Source organism: Trichomycterus rosablanca, chromosome 5 (assembly GCF_030014385.1).
Source record: "Trichomycterus rosablanca isolate fTriRos1 chromosome 5, fTriRos1.hap1, whole genome shotgun sequence".
Taxonomy (NCBI): domain Eukaryota; kingdom Metazoa; phylum Chordata; class Actinopteri; order Siluriformes; family Trichomycteridae; genus Trichomycterus; species Trichomycterus rosablanca.
Window position 1 is genome coordinate 19,195,789 of NC_085992.1, and position 20,273 is coordinate 19,216,061.

General features: G+C 38.9%; 28 non-coding genes and 17 pseudogenes across 28 annotated transcripts; all 45 read left to right on the top strand.

The window, feature by feature from the left end:
* The first annotated feature begins 237 nt into the window (after positions 1-237).
* LOC134315365 (5S ribosomal RNA) lies at positions 238-356 on the top strand. The gene has a single exon (XR_010012517.1). It is a non-coding gene; the product is annotated as a 5S ribosomal RNA (ribosomal RNA).
* Positions 357-779: 423 nt separating this feature from the next.
* LOC134315446 (5S ribosomal RNA) lies at positions 780-898 on the top strand (annotated as a pseudogene).
* A 272-nt stretch (positions 899-1,170) lies between these two features.
* On the top strand, positions 1,171-1,289 carry LOC134315866 (5S ribosomal RNA). Its single transcript, XR_010012922.1, has one exon. It is a non-coding gene; the product is annotated as a 5S ribosomal RNA (ribosomal RNA).
* Positions 1,290-1,565: 276 nt separating this feature from the next.
* On the top strand, positions 1,566-1,684 carry LOC134315576 (5S ribosomal RNA). The gene has a single exon (XR_010012644.1). It is a non-coding gene; the product is annotated as a 5S ribosomal RNA (ribosomal RNA).
* A 311-nt stretch (positions 1,685-1,995) lies between these two features.
* LOC134315778 (5S ribosomal RNA) lies at positions 1,996-2,114 on the top strand. The gene has a single exon (XR_010012837.1). It is a non-coding gene; the product is annotated as a 5S ribosomal RNA (ribosomal RNA).
* Positions 2,115-2,505: 391 nt separating this feature from the next.
* Positions 2,506-2,624, top strand: LOC134315447 (5S ribosomal RNA; annotated as a pseudogene).
* A 272-nt stretch (positions 2,625-2,896) lies between these two features.
* On the top strand, positions 2,897-3,015 carry LOC134315867 (5S ribosomal RNA). Its single transcript, XR_010012923.1, has one exon. It is a non-coding gene; the product is annotated as a 5S ribosomal RNA (ribosomal RNA).
* A 284-nt stretch (positions 3,016-3,299) lies between these two features.
* Positions 3,300-3,418, top strand: LOC134315577 (5S ribosomal RNA). The gene has a single exon (XR_010012645.1). It is a non-coding gene; the product is annotated as a 5S ribosomal RNA (ribosomal RNA).
* Positions 3,419-3,725: 307 nt separating this feature from the next.
* Positions 3,726-3,844, top strand: LOC134315780 (5S ribosomal RNA). Its single transcript, XR_010012839.1, has one exon. It is a non-coding gene; the product is annotated as a 5S ribosomal RNA (ribosomal RNA).
* A 459-nt stretch (positions 3,845-4,303) lies between these two features.
* LOC134315450 (5S ribosomal RNA) lies at positions 4,304-4,422 on the top strand (annotated as a pseudogene).
* Positions 4,423-4,694: 272 nt separating this feature from the next.
* LOC134315366 (5S ribosomal RNA) lies at positions 4,695-4,813 on the top strand. The gene has a single exon (XR_010012518.1). It is a non-coding gene; the product is annotated as a 5S ribosomal RNA (ribosomal RNA).
* An 825-nt stretch (positions 4,814-5,638) lies between these two features.
* On the top strand, positions 5,639-5,757 carry LOC134315451 (5S ribosomal RNA; annotated as a pseudogene).
* A 303-nt stretch (positions 5,758-6,060) lies between these two features.
* On the top strand, positions 6,061-6,179 carry LOC134315452 (5S ribosomal RNA; annotated as a pseudogene).
* A 272-nt stretch (positions 6,180-6,451) lies between these two features.
* Positions 6,452-6,570, top strand: LOC134315868 (5S ribosomal RNA). Its single transcript, XR_010012924.1, has one exon. It is a non-coding gene; the product is annotated as a 5S ribosomal RNA (ribosomal RNA).
* Positions 6,571-6,842: 272 nt separating this feature from the next.
* Positions 6,843-6,961, top strand: LOC134315578 (5S ribosomal RNA). Its single transcript, XR_010012646.1, has one exon. It is a non-coding gene; the product is annotated as a 5S ribosomal RNA (ribosomal RNA).
* A 303-nt stretch (positions 6,962-7,264) lies between these two features.
* LOC134315781 (5S ribosomal RNA) lies at positions 7,265-7,383 on the top strand. The gene has a single exon (XR_010012840.1). It is a non-coding gene; the product is annotated as a 5S ribosomal RNA (ribosomal RNA).
* A 459-nt stretch (positions 7,384-7,842) lies between these two features.
* LOC134315453 (5S ribosomal RNA) lies at positions 7,843-7,961 on the top strand (annotated as a pseudogene).
* A 292-nt stretch (positions 7,962-8,253) lies between these two features.
* LOC134315869 (5S ribosomal RNA) lies at positions 8,254-8,372 on the top strand. Its single transcript, XR_010012925.1, has one exon. It is a non-coding gene; the product is annotated as a 5S ribosomal RNA (ribosomal RNA).
* A 280-nt stretch (positions 8,373-8,652) lies between these two features.
* LOC134315580 (5S ribosomal RNA) lies at positions 8,653-8,771 on the top strand. Its single transcript, XR_010012648.1, has one exon. It is a non-coding gene; the product is annotated as a 5S ribosomal RNA (ribosomal RNA).
* Positions 8,772-9,070: 299 nt separating this feature from the next.
* Positions 9,071-9,189, top strand: LOC134315782 (5S ribosomal RNA). Its single transcript, XR_010012841.1, has one exon. It is a non-coding gene; the product is annotated as a 5S ribosomal RNA (ribosomal RNA).
* A 443-nt stretch (positions 9,190-9,632) lies between these two features.
* LOC134315454 (5S ribosomal RNA) lies at positions 9,633-9,751 on the top strand (annotated as a pseudogene).
* Positions 9,752-10,031: 280 nt separating this feature from the next.
* LOC134315368 (5S ribosomal RNA) lies at positions 10,032-10,150 on the top strand. Its single transcript, XR_010012520.1, has one exon. It is a non-coding gene; the product is annotated as a 5S ribosomal RNA (ribosomal RNA).
* Positions 10,151-10,489: 339 nt separating this feature from the next.
* On the top strand, positions 10,490-10,608 carry LOC134315455 (5S ribosomal RNA; annotated as a pseudogene).
* Positions 10,609-10,991: 383 nt separating this feature from the next.
* On the top strand, positions 10,992-11,110 carry LOC134315456 (5S ribosomal RNA; annotated as a pseudogene).
* Positions 11,111-11,402: 292 nt separating this feature from the next.
* LOC134315369 (5S ribosomal RNA) lies at positions 11,403-11,521 on the top strand. Its single transcript, XR_010012521.1, has one exon. It is a non-coding gene; the product is annotated as a 5S ribosomal RNA (ribosomal RNA).
* A 280-nt stretch (positions 11,522-11,801) lies between these two features.
* On the top strand, positions 11,802-11,920 carry LOC134315581 (5S ribosomal RNA). The gene has a single exon (XR_010012649.1). It is a non-coding gene; the product is annotated as a 5S ribosomal RNA (ribosomal RNA).
* A 284-nt stretch (positions 11,921-12,204) lies between these two features.
* On the top strand, positions 12,205-12,327 carry LOC134315490 (5S ribosomal RNA; annotated as a pseudogene).
* A 280-nt stretch (positions 12,328-12,607) lies between these two features.
* On the top strand, positions 12,608-12,726 carry LOC134315582 (5S ribosomal RNA). Its single transcript, XR_010012650.1, has one exon. It is a non-coding gene; the product is annotated as a 5S ribosomal RNA (ribosomal RNA).
* A 323-nt stretch (positions 12,727-13,049) lies between these two features.
* On the top strand, positions 13,050-13,168 carry LOC134315783 (5S ribosomal RNA). The gene has a single exon (XR_010012842.1). It is a non-coding gene; the product is annotated as a 5S ribosomal RNA (ribosomal RNA).
* Positions 13,169-13,503: 335 nt separating this feature from the next.
* LOC134315457 (5S ribosomal RNA) lies at positions 13,504-13,622 on the top strand (annotated as a pseudogene).
* A 308-nt stretch (positions 13,623-13,930) lies between these two features.
* On the top strand, positions 13,931-14,049 carry LOC134315370 (5S ribosomal RNA). The gene has a single exon (XR_010012522.1). It is a non-coding gene; the product is annotated as a 5S ribosomal RNA (ribosomal RNA).
* Positions 14,050-14,392: 343 nt separating this feature from the next.
* On the top strand, positions 14,393-14,511 carry LOC134315458 (5S ribosomal RNA; annotated as a pseudogene).
* A 260-nt stretch (positions 14,512-14,771) lies between these two features.
* LOC134315371 (5S ribosomal RNA) lies at positions 14,772-14,890 on the top strand. Its single transcript, XR_010012523.1, has one exon. It is a non-coding gene; the product is annotated as a 5S ribosomal RNA (ribosomal RNA).
* A 280-nt stretch (positions 14,891-15,170) lies between these two features.
* Positions 15,171-15,289, top strand: LOC134315583 (5S ribosomal RNA). Its single transcript, XR_010012651.1, has one exon. It is a non-coding gene; the product is annotated as a 5S ribosomal RNA (ribosomal RNA).
* A 459-nt stretch (positions 15,290-15,748) lies between these two features.
* LOC134315459 (5S ribosomal RNA) lies at positions 15,749-15,867 on the top strand (annotated as a pseudogene).
* A 316-nt stretch (positions 15,868-16,183) lies between these two features.
* On the top strand, positions 16,184-16,302 carry LOC134315372 (5S ribosomal RNA). The gene has a single exon (XR_010012524.1). It is a non-coding gene; the product is annotated as a 5S ribosomal RNA (ribosomal RNA).
* A 288-nt stretch (positions 16,303-16,590) lies between these two features.
* LOC134315373 (5S ribosomal RNA) lies at positions 16,591-16,709 on the top strand. The gene has a single exon (XR_010012525.1). It is a non-coding gene; the product is annotated as a 5S ribosomal RNA (ribosomal RNA).
* Positions 16,710-17,072: 363 nt separating this feature from the next.
* Positions 17,073-17,191, top strand: LOC134315461 (5S ribosomal RNA; annotated as a pseudogene).
* Positions 17,192-17,495: 304 nt separating this feature from the next.
* Positions 17,496-17,614, top strand: LOC134315870 (5S ribosomal RNA). The gene has a single exon (XR_010012926.1). It is a non-coding gene; the product is annotated as a 5S ribosomal RNA (ribosomal RNA).
* Positions 17,615-17,926: 312 nt separating this feature from the next.
* Positions 17,927-18,045, top strand: LOC134315584 (5S ribosomal RNA). The gene has a single exon (XR_010012652.1). It is a non-coding gene; the product is annotated as a 5S ribosomal RNA (ribosomal RNA).
* Positions 18,046-18,344: 299 nt separating this feature from the next.
* Positions 18,345-18,463, top strand: LOC134315784 (5S ribosomal RNA). The gene has a single exon (XR_010012843.1). It is a non-coding gene; the product is annotated as a 5S ribosomal RNA (ribosomal RNA).
* A 335-nt stretch (positions 18,464-18,798) lies between these two features.
* Positions 18,799-18,917, top strand: LOC134315462 (5S ribosomal RNA; annotated as a pseudogene).
* Positions 18,918-19,177: 260 nt separating this feature from the next.
* Positions 19,178-19,296, top strand: LOC134315374 (5S ribosomal RNA). Its single transcript, XR_010012526.1, has one exon. It is a non-coding gene; the product is annotated as a 5S ribosomal RNA (ribosomal RNA).
* A 347-nt stretch (positions 19,297-19,643) lies between these two features.
* LOC134315463 (5S ribosomal RNA) lies at positions 19,644-19,762 on the top strand (annotated as a pseudogene).
* A 323-nt stretch (positions 19,763-20,085) lies between these two features.
* On the top strand, positions 20,086-20,204 carry LOC134315464 (5S ribosomal RNA; annotated as a pseudogene).
* Positions 20,205-20,273: the final 69 nt, after the last annotated feature.

Here is a 20,273-nt window from a genome sequence, read left to right on the forward strand (position 1 = left end):
TAAAGGATCTATCTATCTATCTATCTATCTATCTATCTATCTATCTATCTATCTATCTATCTATCTATCTATCTATCTATCTATCTATCTATCTATCTATCTATCTATCTATCTATCTATCTATCTATTTATCTAATCTATGAAAGGCCTTCCAATGTAATTCCAGCCCAGATAGCTGGCTAGCACTCAGATAGCTGGCTGACTAGCTATAACAGGCCTTTAAATCCAGCTTCTTTCGCTTACGGCCAAACCACCTTGGGAATGCCTGATCTCGTCCGATCTCAGAAGCCAAGCAGGGTTGGGCTCAGTCAGTACCTAGATGGGAGACTGCCTGGGAATACTGAGTGCTGTAAGCTTTTTATTTTTGAGTTTCAGCCCCATTCATGAAGTGTCATTTAGCAGTTAGCTAGCATAATAAAGGATCTATCTATCTATCTATCTATCTATCTATCTATCTATCTATCTATCTATCTATCTATCTATCTATCTATCTATCTATCTATCTATCTATCTATCTATCTATCTATCTATCTATCTATCTATCTATCTATCTATCTATCTATCTATCTATCTATCTATCTATCTATCTATCTATCTATCTATCTATCTATCTATCTATCTATCTATCTATCTATCTATCTATCTATCTATCTATCTATCTATCTATCTATCTATCTATCTATGAAAGGCCTACCAATGTAATTCCAGCCCAGATAGCTGGCTAGCACTCAGATAGCTGGCTGACTAGCTATAACAGGCCTTTAAATCCAGCTTCTTTCGCTTACGGCCAAACCACCTTGGGAACGCCTGAACTCGTCCGATCTCAGAAACCAAGCAGGGTTGGGCTCAGTCAGTACCTAGATGGGAGACTGCCTGGGAATACTGAGTGCTGTAAGCTTTTTATTTTTGAGTTTCAGCCCCATTCATGAAGTGTCATTTAGCAGTTAGCTAGCATAATAAAGGATCTATCTATCTATCTATCTATCTATCTATCTATCTATCTATCTATCTATCTATCTATCTATCTATCTATCTATCTATCTATCTATCTATCTATCTATCTATCTAATCTATGAAAGGCCTTCCAATGTAATTGCAGCCCAGATAGCTGGCTAGCACTCAGATAGCTGGCTGACTAGCTATAACAGGCCTTTAAATCCAGCTTCTTTCGCTTACGGCCAAACCACCTTGGGAACGCCTGATCTCGTCCGATCTCAGAAGCCAAGCAGGGTTGGGCTCAGTCAGTACCTAGATGGGAGACTGCCTGGGAATACTGAGTGCTGTAAGCTTTTTATTTTTGAGTTTCAGCCCCATTCATGAAGTGTCATTTAGCAGTTAGCTAGCATAATAAAGGATCTATCTATCTATCTATCTATCTATCTATCTATCTATCTATCTATCTATCTATCTATCTATCTATCTATCTATCTATCTATCTATCTATCTATCTATCTATCTATCTAATCTATGAAAGGCCTTCCAATGTAATTCCAGCCCAGATAGCTGGCTAGCACTCAGATAGCTGGCTGACTAGCTATAACAGGCCTTTAAATCCAGCTTCTTTCGCTTACGGCCAAACCACCTTGGGAACGCCTGATCTCGTCCGATCTCAGAAGCCAAGCAGGGTTGGGCTCAGTCAGTACCTAGATGGGAGACCGCCTGGGAATACTGAGTGCTGTAAGCTTTTTATTTTTTGGTTTCAGCCCCATTCATGAAGTGTCATTTAGCTGTTAGCTAGCATAATAAAGTATCTATCTATCTATCTATCTATCTATCTATCTATCTATCTATCTATCTATCTATCTATCTATCTATCTATCTATCTATCTATCTATCTATCTATCTATCTATCTATCTATCTATCTATCTATCTATCTATCTATCTATCTATCTATCTATAAAAGGCCTTCCAATGTAAATCCAGCCCAGATAGCTGGCTAGCACTCAGATAGCTGGCTGACTAGCTATAACAGGCCTTTAAATCCAGCTTCTTTCGCTTACGGCCAAACCACCTTGGGAACGCCTGATCTCGTCCGACCTCAGAAGCCAAGCAGGGTTGGGCTCAGTCAGTACCTAGATGGGAGACCGCCTGGGAATACTGAGTGCTGTAAGCTTTTTATTTTTTGGTTTCAGCCCCATTCATGAAGTGTCATTTAGCTGTTAGCTAGCATAATAAAGTATCTATCTATCTATCTATCTATCTATCTATCTATCTATCTATCTATCTATCTATCTATCTATCTATCTATCTATCTATCTATCTATCTATCTATCTATCTATCTATCTATCTATCTATCTATCTATCTATCTATCTATCTATCTATCTATCTATCTATCTATCTATCTATCTATCTATCTATCTATCTATCTATCTATCTATCTATCTATCTATCTATCTATCTATCTATGAAAGGCCTACCAATGTAATTCCAGCCCAGATAGCTGGCTAGCACTCAGATAGCTGGCTGACTAGCTATAACAGGCCTTTAAATCCAGCTTCTTTCGCTTACGGCCAAACCACCTTGGGAACGCCTGAACTCGTCCGATCTCAGAAACCAAGCAGGGTTGGGCTCAGTCAGTACCTAGATGGGAGACTGCCTGGGAATACTGAGTGCTGTAAGCTTTTTATTTTTGAGTTTCAGCCCCATTCATGAAGTGTCATTTAGCAGTTAGCTAGCATAATAAAGGATCTATCTATCTATCTATCTATCTATCTATCTATCTATCTATCTATCTATCTATCTATCTATCTATCTATCTATCTATCTATCTATCTATCTATCTATCTATCTAATCTATGAAAGGCCTTCCAATGTAATTGCAGCCCAGATAGCTGGCTAGCACTCAGATAGCTGGCTGACTAGCTATAACAGGCCTTTAAATCCAGCTTCTTTCGCTTACGGCCAAACCACCTTGGGAACGCCTGATCTCGTCCGATCTCAGAAGCCAAGCAGGGTTGGGCTCAGTCAGTACCTAGATGGGAGACTGCCTGGGAATACTGAGTGCTGTAAGCTTTTTATTTTTGAGTTTCAGCCCCATTCATGAAGTGTCATTTAGCAGTTAGCTAGCATAATAAAGGATCTATCTATCTATCTATCTATCTATCTATCTATCTATCTATCTATCTATCTATCTATCTATCTATCTATCTATCTATCTATCTATCTATCTATCTATCTATCTATCTATCTATCTAATCTATGAAAGGCCTTCCAATGTAATTCCAGCCCAGATAGCTGGCTAGCACTCAGATAGCTGGCTGACTAGCTATAACAGGCCTTTAAATCCAGCTTCTTTCGCTTACGGCCAAACCACCTTGGGAACGCCTGATCTCGTCCGATCTCAGAAGCCAAGCAGGGTTGGGCTCAGTCAGTACCTAGATGGGAGACCGCCTGGGAATACTGAGTGCTGTAAGCTTTTTATTTTTTGGTTTCAGCCCCATTCATGAAGTGTCATTTAGCTGTTAGCTAGCATAATAAAGTATCTATCTATCTATCTATCTATCTATCTATCTATCTATCTATCTATCTATCTATCTATCTATCTATCTATCTATCTATCTATCTATCTATCTATCTATCTATCTATCTATCTATCTATCTATCTATCTATCTATCTATCTATCTATAAAAGGCCTTCCAATGTAAATCCAGCCCAGATAGCTGGCTAGCACTCAGATAGCTGGCTGACTAGCTATAACAGGCCTTTAAATCCAGCTTCTTTCGCTTACGGCCAAACCACCTTGGGAACGCCTGATCTCGTCCGACCTCAGAAGCCAAGCAGGGTTGGGCTCAGTCAGTACCTAGATGGGAGACCGCCTGGGAATACTGAGTGCTGTAAGCTTTTTATTTTTTGGTTTCAGCCCCATTCATGAAGTGTCATTTAGCTGTTAGCTAGCATAATAAAGTATCTATCTATCTATCTATCTATCTATCTATCTATCTATCTATCTATCTATCTATCTATCTATCTATCTATCTATCTATCTATCTATCTATCTATCTATCTATCTATCTATCTATCTATCTATCTATCTATCTATCTATCTATCTATCTATCTATCTATCTATCTATCTATCTATCTATCTATCTATCTATCTATCTATCTATCTATCTATCTATCTATCTATCTATCTATCTATCTATCTATCTATCTATCTATCTATCTATCTATCTATCTATCTATCTATCTATCTATCTATCTATGAAAGGCCTACCAATGTAATTCCAGCCCAGATAGCTGGCTAGCACTCAGATAGCTGGCTGACTAGCTATAACAGGCCTTTAAATCCAGCTTCTTTCGCTTACGGCCAAACCACCTTGGGAACGCCTGAACTCGTCCGATCTCAGAAACCAAGCAGGGTTGGGCTCAGTCAGTACCTAGATGGGAGACTGCCTGGGAATACTGAGTGCTGTAAGCTTTTTATTTTTGAGTTTCAGCCCCATTCATGAAGTGTCATTTAGCAGTTAGCTAGCATAATAAAGGATCTATCTATCTATCTATCTATCTATCTATCTATCTATCTATCTATCTATCTATCTATCTATCTATCTATCTATCTATCTATCTATCTATCTATCTATTTATCTAATCTATGAAAGGCCTTCCAATGTAATTCCAGCCCAGATAGCTGGCTAGCACTCAGATAGCTGGCTGACTAGCTATAACAGGCCTTTAAATCCAGCTTCTTTCGCTTACGGCCAAACCACCTTGGGAATGCCTGATCTCGTCCGATCTCAGAAGCCAAGCAGGGTTGGGCTCAGTCAGTACCTAGATGGGAGACTGCCTGGGAATACTGAGTGCTGTAAGCTTTTTATTTTTGAGTTTCAGCCCCATTCATGAAGTGTCATTTAGCAGTTAGCTAGCATAATAAAGGATCTATCTATCTATCTATCTATCTATCTATCTATCTATCTATCTATCTATCTATCTATCTATCTATCTATCTATCTATCTATCTATCTATCTATCTATCTATCTATCTATCTATCTATCTATCTATCTATCTATCTATCTATCTATCTATCTATCTATCTATCTATGAAAGGCCTACCAATGTAATTCCAGCCCAGATAGCTGGCTAGCACTCAGATAGCTGGCTGACTAGCTATAACAGGCCTTTAAATCCAGCTTCTTTCGCTTACGGCCAAACCACCTTGGGAACGCCTGAACTCGTCCGATCTCAGAAACCAAGCAGGAGATGGGAGACTGCCTGGGAATACTGAGTGCTGTAAGCTTTTTATTTTTGAGTTTCAGCCCCATTCATGAAGTGTCATTTAGCAGTTAGCTAGCATAATAAAGGATCTATCTATCTATCTATCTATCTATCTATCTATCTATCTATCTATCTATCTATCTATCTATCTATCTATCTATCTATCTATCTATCTATCTATCTATCTATCTATCTATCTATCTATCTATCTATCTATCTATCTATCTATCTATCTATCTATCTATCTATCTATCTATCTATCTATCTATCTATCTATCTATCTATCTATCTATCTATCTATCTATCTATCTATCTATCTATCTATGAAAGGCCTACCAATGTAATTCCAGCCCAGATAGCTGGCTAGCACTCAGATAGCTGGCTGACTAGCTATAACAGGCCTTTAAATCCAGCTTCTTTCGCTTACGGCCAAACCACCTTGGGAACGCCTGAACTCGTCCGATCTCAGAAACCAAGCAGGGTTGGGCTCAGTCAGTACCTAGATGGGAGACTGCCTGGGAATACTGAGTGCTGTAAGCTTTTTATTTTTGAGTTTCAGCCCCATTCATGAAGTGTCATTTAGCAGTTAGCTAGCATAATAAAGGATCTATCTATCTATCTATCTATCTATCTATCTATCTATCTATCTATCTATCTATCTATCTATCTATCTATCTATCTATCTATCTATCTATCTATCTATCTATCTATCTATCTATCTATCTATCTATCTATCTATCTATCTATGAAAGGCCTACCAATGTAATTCCAGCCCAGATAGCTGGCTAGCACTCAGATAGCTGGCTGACTAGCTATAACAGGCCTTTAAATCCAGCTTCTTTCGCTTACGGCCAAACCACCTTGGGAACGCCTGAACTCGTCCGATCTCAGAAACCAAGCAGGGTTGGGCTCAGTCAGTACCTAGATGGGAGACTGCCTGGGAATACTGAGTGCTGTAAGCTTTTTATTTTTGAGTTTCAGCCCCATTCATGAAGTGTCATTTAGCAGTTAGCTAGCATAATAAAGGATCTATCTATCTATCTATCTATCTATCTATCTATCTATCTATCTATCTATCTATCTATCTATCTATCTATCTATCTATCTATCTATCTATCTATCTATCTATCTAATCTATGAAAGGCCTTCCAATGTAATTGCAGCCCAGATAGCTGGCTAGCACTCAGATAGCTGGCTGACTAGCTATAACAGGCCTTTAAATCCAGCTTCTTTCGCTTACGGCCAAACCACCTTGGGAACGCCTGATCTCGTCCGATCTCAGAAGCCAAGCAGGGTTGGGCTCAGTCAGTACCTAGATGGGAGACTGCCTGGGAATACTGAGTGCTGTAAGCTTTTTATTTTTGAGTTTCAGCCCCATTCATGAAGTGTCATTTAGCAGTTAGCTAGCATAATAAAGGATCTATCTATCTATCTATCTATCTATCTATCTATCTATCTATCTATCTATCTATCTATCTATCTATCTATCTATCTATCTATCTATCTATCTATCTATCTATCTAATCTATGAAAGGCCTTCCAATGTAATTCCAGCCCAGATAGCTGGCTAGCACTCAGATAGCTGGCTGACTAGCTATAACAGGCCTTTAAATCCAGCTTCTTTCGCTTACGGCCAAACCACCTTGGGAACGCCTGATCTCGTCCGATCTCAGAAGCCAAGCAGGGTTGGGCTCAGTCAGTACCTAGATGGGAGACCGCCTGGGAATACTGAGTGCTGTAAGCTTTTTATTTTTTGGTTTCAGCCCCATTCATGAAGTGTCATTTAGCTGTTAGCTAGCATAATAAAGTATCTATCTATCTATCTATCTATCTATCTATCTATCTATCTATCTATCTATCTATCTATCTATCTATCTATCTATCTATCTATCTATCTATCTATCTATCTATCTATCTATCTATCTATCTATCTATCTATCTATCTATCTATAAAAGGCCTTCCAATGTAAATCCAGCCCAGATAGCTGGCTAGCACTCAGATAGCTGGCTGACTAGCTATAACAGGCCTTTAAATCCAGCTTCTTTCGCTTACGGCCAAACCACCTTGGGAACGCCTGATCTCGTCCGACCTCAGAAGCCAAGCAGGGTTGGGCTCAGTCAGTACCTAGATGGGAGACCGCCTGGGAATACTGAGTGCTGTAAGCTTTTTATTTTTTGGTTTCAGCCCCATTCATGAAGTGTCATTTAGCTGTTAGCTAGCATAATAAAGTATCTATCTATCTATCTATCTATCTATCTATCTATCTATCTATCTATCTATCTATCTATCTATCTATCTATCTATCTATCTATCTATCTATCTATCTATCTATCTATCTATCTATCTATCTATCTATCTATCTATCTATCTATCTATCTATCTATCTATCTATCTATCTATCTATCTATCTATCTATCTATCTATCTATCTATCTATCTATCTATCTATCTATCTATCTATCTATCTATCTATCTATCTATCTATCTATCTATCTATCTATCTATCTATCTATCTATCTATCTATCTATGAAAGGCCTACCAATGTAATTCCAGCCCAGATAGCTGGCTAGCACTCAGATAGCTGGCTGACTAGCTATAACAGGCCTTTAAATCCAGCTTCTTTCGCTTACGGCCAAACCACCTTGGGAACGCCTGAACTCGTCCGATCTCAGAAACCAAGCAGGGTTGGGCTCAGTCAGTACCTAGATGGGAGACTGCCTGGGAATACTGAGTGCTGTAAGCTTTTTATTTTTGAGTTTCAGCCCCATTCATGAAGTGTCATTTAGCAGTTAGCTAGCATAATAAAGGATCTATCTATCTATCTATCTATCTATCTATCTATCTATCTATCTATCTATCTATCTATCTATCTATCTATCTATCTATCTATCTATCTATCTATCTATCTATCTATCTATCTATCTATCTATCTAATCTATGAAAGGCCTTCCAATGTAATTGCAGCCCAGATAGCTGGCTAGCACTCAGATAGCTGGCTGACTAGCTATAACAGGCCTTTAAATCCAGCTTCTTTCGCTTACGGCCAAACCACCTTGGGAACGCCTGATCTCGTCCGATCTCAGAAGCCAAGCAGGGTTGGGCTCAGTCAGTACCTAGATGGGAGACTGCCTGGGAATACTGAGTGCTGTAAGCTTTTTATTTTTGAGTTTCAGCCCCATTCATGAAGTGTCATTTAGCAGTTAGCTAGCATAATAAAGGATCTATCTATCTATCTATCTATCTATCTATCTATCTATCTATCTATCTATCTATCTATCTATCTATCTATCTATCTATCTATCTATCTATCTATCTATCTATCTATCTATCTAATCTATGAAAGGCCTTCCAATGTAATTCCAGCCCAGATAGCTGGCTAGCACTCAGATAGCTGGCTGACTAGCTATAACAGGCCTTTAAATCCAGCTTCTTTCGCTTACGGCCAAACCACCTTGGGAACGCCTGATCTCGTCCGATCTCAGAAGCCAAGCAGGGTTGGGCTCAGTCAGTACCTAGATGGGAGACCGCCTGGGAATACTGAGTGCTGTAAGCTTTTTATTTTTTGGTTTCAGCCCCATTCATGAAGTGTCATTTAGCTGTTAGCTAGCATAATAAAGTATCTATCTATCTATCTATCTATCTATCTATCTATCTATCTATCTATCTATCTATCTATCTATCTATCTATCTATCTATCTATCTATCTATCTATCTATCTATCTATCTATCTATCTATCTATCTATCTATCTATCTATAAAAGGCCTTCCAATGTAAATCCAGCCCAGATAGCTGGCTAGCACTCAGATAGCTGGCTGACTAGCTATAACAGGCCTTTAAATCCAGCTTCTTTCGCTTACGGCCAAACCACCTTGGGAACGCCTGATCTCGTCCGACCTCAGAAGCCAAGCAGGGTTGGGCTCAGTCAGTACCTAGATGGGAGACCGCCTGGGAATACTGAGTGCTGTAAGCTTTTTATTTTTTGGTTTCAGCCCCATTCATGAAGTGTCATTTAGCTGTTAGCTAGCATAATAAAGTATCTATCTATCTATCTATCTATCTATCTATCTATCTATCTATCTATCTATCTATCTATCTATCTATCTATCTATCTATCTATCTATCTATCTATCTATCTATCTATCTATCTATCTATCTATCTATCTATCTATCTATCTATCTATCTATCTATCTATCTATCTATCTATCTATCTATCTATCTATCTATCTATCTATCTATCTATCTATCTATCTATCTATCTATCTATCTATCTATCTATCTATCTATCTATCTATCTATCTATCTATCTATCTATCTATGAAAGGCCTACCAATGTAATTCCAGCCCAGATAGCTGGCTAGCACTCAGATAGCTGGCTGACTAGCTATAACAGGCCTTTAAATCCAGCTTCTTTCGCTTACGGCCAAACCACCTTGGGAACGCCTGAACTCGTCCGATCTCAGAAACCAAGCAGGGTTGGGCTCAGTCAGTACCTAGATGGGAGACTGCCTGGGAATACTGAGTGCTGTAAGCTTTTTATTTTTGAGTTTCAGCCCCATTCATGAAGTGTCATTTAGCAGTTAGCTAGCATAATAAAGGATCTATCTATCTATCTATCTATCTATCTATCTATCTATCTATCTATCTATCTATCTATCTATCTATCTATCTATCTATCTATCTATCTATCTATCTATCTATCTATTTATCTAATCTATGAAAGGCCTTCCAATGTAATTCCAGCCCAGATAGCTGGCTAGCACTCAGATAGCTGGCTGACTAGCTATAACAGGCCTTTAAATCCAGCTTCTTTCGCTTACGGCCAAACCACCTTGGGAATGCCTGATCTCGTCCGATCTCAGAAGCCAAGCAGGGTTGGGCTCAGTCAGTACCTAGATGGGAGACTGCCTGGGAATACTGAGTGCTGTAAGCTTTTTATTTTTGAGTTTCAGCCCCATTCATGAAGTGTCATTTAGCAGTTAGCTAGCATAATAAAGGATCTATCTATCTATCTATCTATCTATCTATCTATCTATCTATCTATCTATCTATCTATCTATCTATCTATCTATCTATCTATCTATCTATCTATCTATCTATCTATCTATCTATCTATCTATCTATCTATCTATCTATCTATCTATCTATCTATCTATCTATCTATCTATCTATCTATGAAAGGCCTACCAATGTAATTCCAGCCCAGATAGCTGGCTAGCACTCAGATAGCTGGCTGACTAGCTATAACAGGCCTTTAAATCCAGCTTCTTTCGCTTACGGCCAAACCACCTTGGGAACGCCTGAACTCGTCCGATCTCAGAAACCAAGCAGGGTTGGGCTCAGTCAGTACCTAGATGGGAGACTGCCTGGGAATACTGAGTGCTGTAAGCTTTTTATTTTTGAGTTTCAGCCCCATTCATGAAGTGTCATTTAGCAGTTAGCTAGCATAATAAAGGATCTATCTATCTATCTATCTATCTATCTATCTATCTATCTATCTATCTATCTATCTATCTATCTATCTATCTATCTATCTATCTATCTATCTATCTATCTATCTATCTATCTATCTATCTATCTATCTATCTATCTATCTATCTATCTATCTATCTATCTATCTATCTATCTATCTATCTATCTATCTATCTATCTATCTATCTATCTATCTATCTATCTATGAAAGGCCTACCAATGTAATTCCAGCCCAGATAGCTGGCTAGCACTCAGATAGCTGGCTGACTAGCTATAACAGGCCTTTAAATCCAGCTTCTTTCGCTTACGGCCAAACCACCTTGGGAACGCCTGAACTCGTCCGATCTCAGAAACCAAGCAGGGTTGGGCTCAGTCAGTACCTAGATGGGAGACTGCCTGGGAATACTGAGTGCTGTAAGCTTTTTATTTTTGAGTTTCAGCCCCATTCATGAAGTGTCATTTAGCAGTTAGCTAGCATAATAAAGGATCTATCTATCTATCTATCTATCTATCTATCTATCTATCTATCTATCTATCTATCTATCTATCTATCTATCTATCTATCTATCTATCTATCTATCTATCTATCTATCTATCTATCTATTTATCTAATCTATGAAAGGCCTTCCAATGTAATTCCAGCCCAGATAGCTGGCTAGCACTCAGATAGCTGGCTGACTAGCTATAACAGGCCTTTAAATCCAGCTTCTTTCGCTTACGGCCAAACCACCTTGGGAATGCCTGATCTCGTCCGATCTCAGAAGCCAAGCAGGGTTGGGCTCAGTCAGTACCTAGATGGGAGACTGCCTGGGAATACTGAGTGCTGTAAGCTTTTTATTTTTGAGTTTCAGCCCCATTCATGAAGTGTCATTTAGCAGTTAGCTAGCATAATAAAGGATCTATCTATCTATCTATCTATCTATCTATCTATCTATCTATCTATCTATCTATCTATCTATCTATCTATCTATCTATCTATCTATCTATCTATCTATCTATCTATCTATCTAATCTATGAAAGGCCTTCCAATGTAATTCCAGCCCAGATAGCTGGCTAGCACTCAGATAGCTGGCTGACTAGCTATAACAGGCCTTTAAATCCAGCTTCTTTCGCTTACGGCCAAACCACCTTGGGAACGCCTGATCTCGTCCGATCTCAGAAGCCAAGCAGGGTTGGGCTCAGTCAGTACCTAGATGGGAGACCGCCTGGGAATACTGAGTGCTGTAAGCTTTTTATTTTTTGGTTTCAGCCCCATTCATGAAGTGTCATTTAGCTGTTAGCTAGCATAATAAAGTATCTATCTATCTATCTATCTATCTATCTATCTATCTATCTATCTATCTATCTATCTATCTATCTATCTATCTATCTATCTATCTATCTATCTATCTATCTATCTATCTATCTATCTAATCTATGAAAGGCCTTCCAATGTAATTGCAGCCCAGATAGCTGGCTAGCACTCAGATAGCTGGCTGACTAGCTATAACAGGCCTTTAAATCCAGCTTCTTTCGCTTACGGCCAAACCACCTTGGGAACGCCTGATCTCGTCCGATCTCAGAAGCCAAGCAGGGTTGGGCTCAGTCAGTACCTAGATGGGAGACTGCCTGGGAATAAATACTGAGTGCTGTAAGCTTTTTATTTTTGAGTTTCAGCCCCATTCATGAAGTGTCATTTAGCAGTTAGCTAGCATAATAAAGGATCTATCTATCTATCTATCTATCTATCTATCTATCTATCTATCTATCTATCTATCTATCTATCTATCTATCTATCTATCTATCTATCTATCTATCTATCTATCTATCTATCTAATCTATGAAAGGCCTTCCAATGTAATTCCAGCCCAGATAGCTGGCTAGCACTCAGATAGCTGGCTGACTAGCTATAACAGGCCTTTAAATCCAGCTTCTTTCGCTTACGGCCAAACCACCTTGGGAACGCCTGATCTCGTCCGATCTCAGAAGCCAAGCAGGGTTGGGCTCAGTCAGTACCTAGATGGGAGACCGCCTGGGAATACTGAGTGCTGTAAGCTTTTTATTTTTTGGTTTCAGCCCCATTCATGAAGTGTCATTTAGCTGTTAGCTAGCATAATAAAGTATCTATCTATCTATCTATCTATCTATCTATCTATCTATCTATCTATCTATCTATCTATCTATCTATCTATCTATCTATCTATCTATCTATCTATCTATCTATCTATCTATCTATCTATCTATCTATCTATCTATCTATCTATCTATCTATCTATCTATCTATAAAAGGCCTTCCAATGTAAATCCAGCCCAGATAGCTGGCTAGCACTCAGATAGCTGGCTGACTAGCTATAACAGGCCTTTAAATCCAGCTTCTTTCGCTTACGGCCAAACCACCTTGGGAACGCCTGATCTCGTCCGACCTCAGAAGCCAAGCAGGGTTGGGCTCAGTCAGTACCTAGATGGGAGACCGCCTGGGAATACTGAGTGCTGTAAGCTTTTTATTTTTTGGTTTCAGCCCCATTCATGAAGTGTCATTTAGCTGTTAGCTAGCATAATAAAGTATCTATCTATCTATCTATCTATCTATCTATCTATCTATCTATCTATCTATCTATCTATCTATCTATCTATCTATCTATCTATCTATCTATCTATCTATCTATCTATCTATCTATCTATCTATCTATCTATCTATCTATCTATCTATCTATCTATCTATCTATCTATCTATCTATGAAAGGCCTACCAATGTAATTCCAGCCCAGATAGCTGGCTAGCACTCAGATAGCTGGCTGACTAGCTATAACAGGCCTTTAAATCCAGCTTCTTTCGCTTACGGCCAAACCACCTTGGGAACGCCTGAACTCGTCCGATCTCAGAAACCAAGCAGGGTTGGGCTCAGTCAGTACCTAGATGGGAGACTGCCTGGGAATACTGAGTGCTGTAAGCTTTTTATTTTTGAGTTTCAGCCCCATTCATGAAGTGTCATTTAGCAGTTAGCTAGCATAATAAAGGATCTATCTATCTATCTATCTATCTATCTATCTATCTATCTATCTATCTATCTATCTATCTATCTATCTATCTATCTATCTATCTATCTATCTATCTATCTATCTATCTATCTATCTATCTATCTATCTATCTATTTATCTAATCTATGAAAGGCCTTCCAATGTAATTCCAGCCCAGATAGCTGGCTAGCACTCAGATAGCTGGCTGACTAGCTATAACAGGCCTTTAAATCCAGCTTCTTTCGCTTACGGCCAAACCACCTTGGGAATGCCTGATCTCGTCCGATCTCAGAAGCCAAGCAGGGTTGGGCTCAGTCAGTACCTAGATGGGAGACTGCCTGGGAATACTGAGTGCTGTAAGCTTTTTATTTTTGAGTTTCAGCCCCATTCATGAAGTGTCATTTAGCAGTTAGCTAGCATAATAAAGGATCTATCTATCTATCTATCTATCTATCTATCTATCTATCTATCTATCTATCTATCTATCTATCTATCTATCTATCTATCTATCTATCTATCTATCTATCTATCTATCTATCTATCTATCTATCTATCTATCTATCTATCTATCTATCTATCTATCTATCTATCTATCTATCTATCTATCTATGAAAGGCCTACCAATGTAATTCCAGCCCAGATAGCTGGCTAGCACTCAGATAGCTGGCTGACTAGCTATAACAGGCCTTTAAATCCAGCTTCTTTCGCTTACGGCCAAACCACCTTGGGAACGCCTGAACTCGTCCGATCTCAGAAACCAAGCAGGGTTGGGCTCAGTCAGTACCTAGATGGGAGACTGCCTGGGAATACTGAGTGCTGTAAGCTTTTTATTTTTGAGTTTCAGCCCCATTCATGAAGTGTCATTTAGCAGTTAGCTAGCATAATAAAGGATCTATCTATCTATCTATCTATCTATCTATCTATCTATCTATCTATCTATCTATCTATCTATCTATCTATCTATCTATCTATCTATTTATCTAATCTATGAAAGGCCTTCCAATGTAATTCCAGCCCAGATAGCTGGCTAGCACTCAGATAGCTGGCTGACTAGCTATAACAGGCCTTTAAATCCAGCTTCTTTCGCTTACGGCCAAACCACCTTGGGAATGCCTGATCTCGTCCGATCTCAGAAGCCAAGCAGGGTTGGGCTCAGTCAGTACCTAGATGGGAGACTGCCTGGGAATACTGAGTGCTGTAAGCTTTTTATTTTTGAGTTTCAGCCCCATTCATGAAGTGTCATTTAGCAGTTAGCTAGCATAATAAAGGATCTATCTATCTATCTATCTATCTATCTATCTATCTATCTATCTATCTATCTATCTATCTATCTATCTATCTATCTATCTATCTATCTATCTATCTATCTATCTATCTATCTAATCTATGAAAGGCCTTCCAATGTAATTCCAGCCCAGATAGCTGGCTAGCACTCAGATAGCTGGCTGACTAGCTATAACAGGCCTTTAAATCCAGCTTCTTTCGCTTACGGCCAAACCACCTTGGGAACGCCTGATCTCGTCCGATCTCAGAAGCCAAGCAGGGTTGGGCTCAGTCAGTACCTAGATGGGAGACCGCCTGGGAATACTGAGTGCTGTAAGCTTTTTATTTTTTGGTTTCAGCCCCATTCATGAAGTGTCATTTAGCTGTTAGCTAGCATAATAAAGTATCTATCTATCTATCTATCTATCTATCTATCTATCTATCTATCTATCTATCTATCTATCTATCTATCTATCTATCTATCTATCTATCTATCTATCTATCTATCTATCTATCTATCTATCTATCTATCTATCTATCTATCTATCTATCTATCTATCTATCTATCTATCTATCTATCTATCTATCTATCTATCTATCTATCTATCTATCTATCTATCTATCTATCTATCTATCTATCTATCTATCTATCTATCTATCTATCTATCTATCTATCTATCTATCTATCTATCTATCTATCTATGAAAGGCCTACCAATGTAATTCCAGCCCAGATAGCTGGCTAGCACTCAGATAGCTGGCTGACTAGCTATAACAGGCCTTTAAATCCAGCTTCTTTCGCTTACGGCCAAACCACCTTGGGAACGCCTGAACTCGTCCGATCTCAGAAACCAAGCAGGGTTGGGCTCAGTCAGTACCTAGATGGGAGACTGCCTGGGAATACTGAGTGCTGTAAGCTTTTTATTTTTGAGTTTCAGCCCCATTCATGAAGTGTCATTTAGCAGTTAGCTAGCATAATAAAGGATCTATCTATCTATCTATCTATCTATCTATCTATCTATCTATCTATCTATCTATCTATCTATCTATCTATCTATCTATCTATCTATCTATCTATCTATCTATCTATCTATCTATCTATCTATCTATCTATCTATCTATCTATTTATCTAATCTATGAAAGGCCTTCCAATGTAATTCCAGCCCAGATAGCTGGCTAGCACTCAGATAGCTGGCTGACTAGCTATAACAGGCCTTTAAATCCAGCTTCTTTCGCTTACGGCCAAACCACCTTGGGAATGCCTGATCTCGTCCGATCTCAGAAGCCAAGCAGGGTTGGGCTCAGTCAGTACCTAGATGGGAGACTGCCTGGGAATACTGAGTGCTGTAAGCTTTTTATTTTTGAGTTTCAGCCCCATTCATGAAGTGTCATTTAGCAGTTAGCTAGCATAATAAAGGATCTATCTATCTATCTATCTATCTATCTATCTATCTATCTATCTATCTATCTATCTATCTATCTATCTATCTATCTATCTATCTATCTATCTATCTATCTATCTATCTATCTATTTATCTAATCTATGAAAGGCCTTCCAATGTAATTCCAGCCCAGATAGCTGGCTAGCACTCAGATAGCTGGCTGACTAGCTATAACAGGCCTTTAAATCCAGCTTCTTTCGCTTACGGCCAAACCACCTTGGGAATGCCTGATCTCGTCCGATCTCAGAAGCCAAGCAGGGTTGGGCTCAGTCAGTACCTAGATGGGAGACTGCCTGGGAATACTGAGTGCTGTAAGCTTTTTATTTTTGAGTTTCAGCCCCATTCATGAAGTGTCATTTAGCAGTTAGCTAGCATAATAAAGGATCTATCTATCTATCTATCTATCTATCTATCTATCTATCTATCTATCTATCTATCTATCTATCTATCTATCTATCTATCTATCTATCTATCTATCTATCTATCTATCTATCTATCTATCTATCTATCTATCTATCTATCTATCTATCTATCTATCTATCTATCTATCTATCTATCTATCTATCTATCTATCTATCTATCTATGAAAGGCCTACCAATGTAATTCCAGCCCAGATAGCTGGCTAGCACTCAGATAGCTGGCTGACTAGCTATAACAGGCCTTTAAATCCAGCTTCTTTCGCTTACGGCCAAACCACCTTGGGAACGCCTGAACTCGTCCGATCTCAGAAACCAAGCAGGGTTGGGCTCAGTCAGTACCTAGATGGGAGACTGCCTGGGAATACTGAGTGCTGTAAGCTTTTTATTTTTGAGTTTCAGCCCCATTCATGAAGTGTCATTTAGCAGTTAGCTAGCATAATAAAGGATCTATCTATCTATCTATCTATCTATCTATCTATCTATCTATCTATCTATCTATCTATCTATCTATCTATCTATCTATCTATCTATCTATCTATCTATCTATCTATCTATCTATCTATCTATCTATCTATCTATCTAATCTATGAAAGGCCTTCCAATGTAATTGCAGCCCAGATAGCTGGCTAGCACTCAGATAGCTGGCTGACTAGCTATAACAGGCCTTTAAATCCAGCTTCTTTCGCTTACGGCCAAACCACCTTGGGAACGCCTGATCTCGTCCGATCTCAGAAGCCAAGCAGGGTTGGGCTCAGTCAGTACCTAGATGGGAGACTGCCTGGGAATACTGAGTGCTGTAAGCTTTTTATTTTTGAGTTTCAGCCCCATTCATGAAGTGTCATTTAGCAGTTAGCTAGCATAATAAAGGATCTATCTATCTATCTATCTATCTATCTATCTATCTATCTATCTATCTATCTATCTATCTATCTATCTATCTATCTATCTATCTATCTATCTATCTATCTATCTATCTATCTATCTATCTATCTATCTATCTATCTATCTATCTAATCTATGAAAGGCCTTCCAATGTAATTCCAGCCCAGATAGCTGGCTAGCACTCAGATAGCTGGCTGACTAGCTATAACAGGCCTTTAAATCCAGCTTCTTTCGCTTACGGCCAAACCACCTTGGGAACGCCTGATCTCGTCCGATCTCAGAAGCCAAGCAGGGTTGGGCTCAGTCAGTACCTAGATGGGAGACCGCCTGGGAATACTGAGTGCTGTAAGCTTTTTATTTTTTGGTTTCAGCCCCATTCATGAAGTGTCATTTAGCTGTTAGCTAGCATAATAAAGTATCTATCTATCTATCTATCTATCTATCTATCTATCTATCTATCTATCTATCTATCTATCTATCTATCTATCTATCTATCTATCTATCTATCTATCTATCTATCTATCTATCTATCTATCTATCTATCTATCTATCTATAAAAGGCCTTCCAATGTAAATCCAGCCCAGATAGCTGGCTAGCACTCAGATAGCTGGCTGACTAGCTATAACAGGCCTTTAAATCCAGCTTCTTTCGCTTACGGCCAAACCACCTTGGGAACGCCTGATCTCGTCCGACCTCAGAAGCCAAGCAGGGTTGGGCTCAGTCAGTACCTAGATGGGAGACCGCCTGGGAATACTGAGTGCTGTAAGCTTTTTATTTTTTGGTTTCAGCCCCATTCATGAAGTGTCATTTAGCTGTTAGCTAGCATAATAAAGTATCTATCTATCTATCTATCTATCTATCTATCTATCTATCTATCTATCTATCTATCTATCTATCTATCTATCTATCTATCTATCTATCTATCTATCTATCTATCTATCTATCTATCTATCTATCTATCTATCTATCTATCTATCTATCTATCTATCTATCTATCTATCTATCTATGAAAGGCCTACCAATGTAATTCCAGCCCAGATAGCTGGCTAGCACTCAGATAGCTGGCTGACTAGCTATAACAGGCCTTTAAATCCAGCTTCTTTCGCTTACGGCCAAACCACCTTGGGAACGCCTGAACTCGTCCGATCTCAGAAACCAAGCAGGGTTGGGCTCAGTCAGTACCTAGATGGGAGACTGCCTGGGAATACTGAGTGCTGTAAGCTTTTTATTTTTGAGTTTCAGCCCCATTCATGAAGTGTCATTTAGCAGTTAGCTAGCATAATAAAGGATCTATCTATCTATCTATCTATCTATCTATCTATCTATCTATCTATCTATCTATCTATCTATCTATCTATCTATCTATCTATCTATTTATCTAATCTATGAAAGGCCTTCCAATGTAATTCCAGCCCAGATAGCTGGCTAGCACTCAGATAGCTGGCTGACTAGCTATAACAGGCCTTTAAATCCAGCTTCTTTCGCTTACGGCCAAACCACCTTGGGAATGCCTGATCTCGTCCGATCTCAGAAGCCAAGCAGGGTTGGGCTCAGTCAGTACCTAGATGGGAGACTGCCTGGGAATACTGAGTGCTGTAAGCTTTTTATTTTTGAGTTTCAGCCCCATTCATGAAGTGTCATTTAGCAGTTAGCTAGCATAATAAAGGATCTATCTATCTATCTATCTATCTATCTATCTATCTATCTATCTATCTATCTATCTATCTATCTATCTATCTATCTATCTATCTATCTATCTATCTATCTATCTATCTATCTATCTATCTATCTATCTATCTATCTATCTATCTATCTATCTATCTATCTATCTATCTATCTATCTATCTATCTATGAAAGGCCTACCAATGTAATTCCAGCCCAGATAGCTGGCTAGCACTCAGATAGCTGGCTGACTAGCTATAACAGGCCTTTAAATCCAGCTTCTTTCGCTTACGGCCAAACCACCTTGGGAACGCCTGAACTCGTCCGATCTCAGAAACCAAGCAGGGTTGGGCTCAGTCAGTACCTAGATGGGAGACTGCCTGGGAATACTGAGTGCTGTAAGCTTTTTATTTTTGAGTTTCAGCCCCATTCATGAAGTGTCATTTAGCAGTTAGCTAGCATAATAAAGGATCTATCTATCTATCTATCTATCTATCTATCTATCTATCTATCTATCTATCTATCTATCTATCTATCTATCTATCTATCTATCTATCTATCTATCTATCTATCTATCTATCTATCTATCTATCTATCTATCTATCTATCTATCTATCTATCTATCTATCTATGAAAGGCCTACCAATGTAATTCCAGCCCAGATAGCTGGCTAGCACTCAGATAGCTGGCTGACTAGCTATAACAGGCCTTTAAATCCAGCTTCTTTCGCTTACGGCCAAACCACCTTGGGAACGCCTGAACTCGTCCGATCTCAGAAACCAAGCAGGGTTGGGCTCAGTCAGTACCTAGATGGGAGACTGCCTGGGAATACTGAGTGCTGTAAGCTTTTTATTTTTGAGTTTCAGCCCCATTCATGAAGTGTCATTTAGCAGTTAGCTAGCATAATAAAGGATCT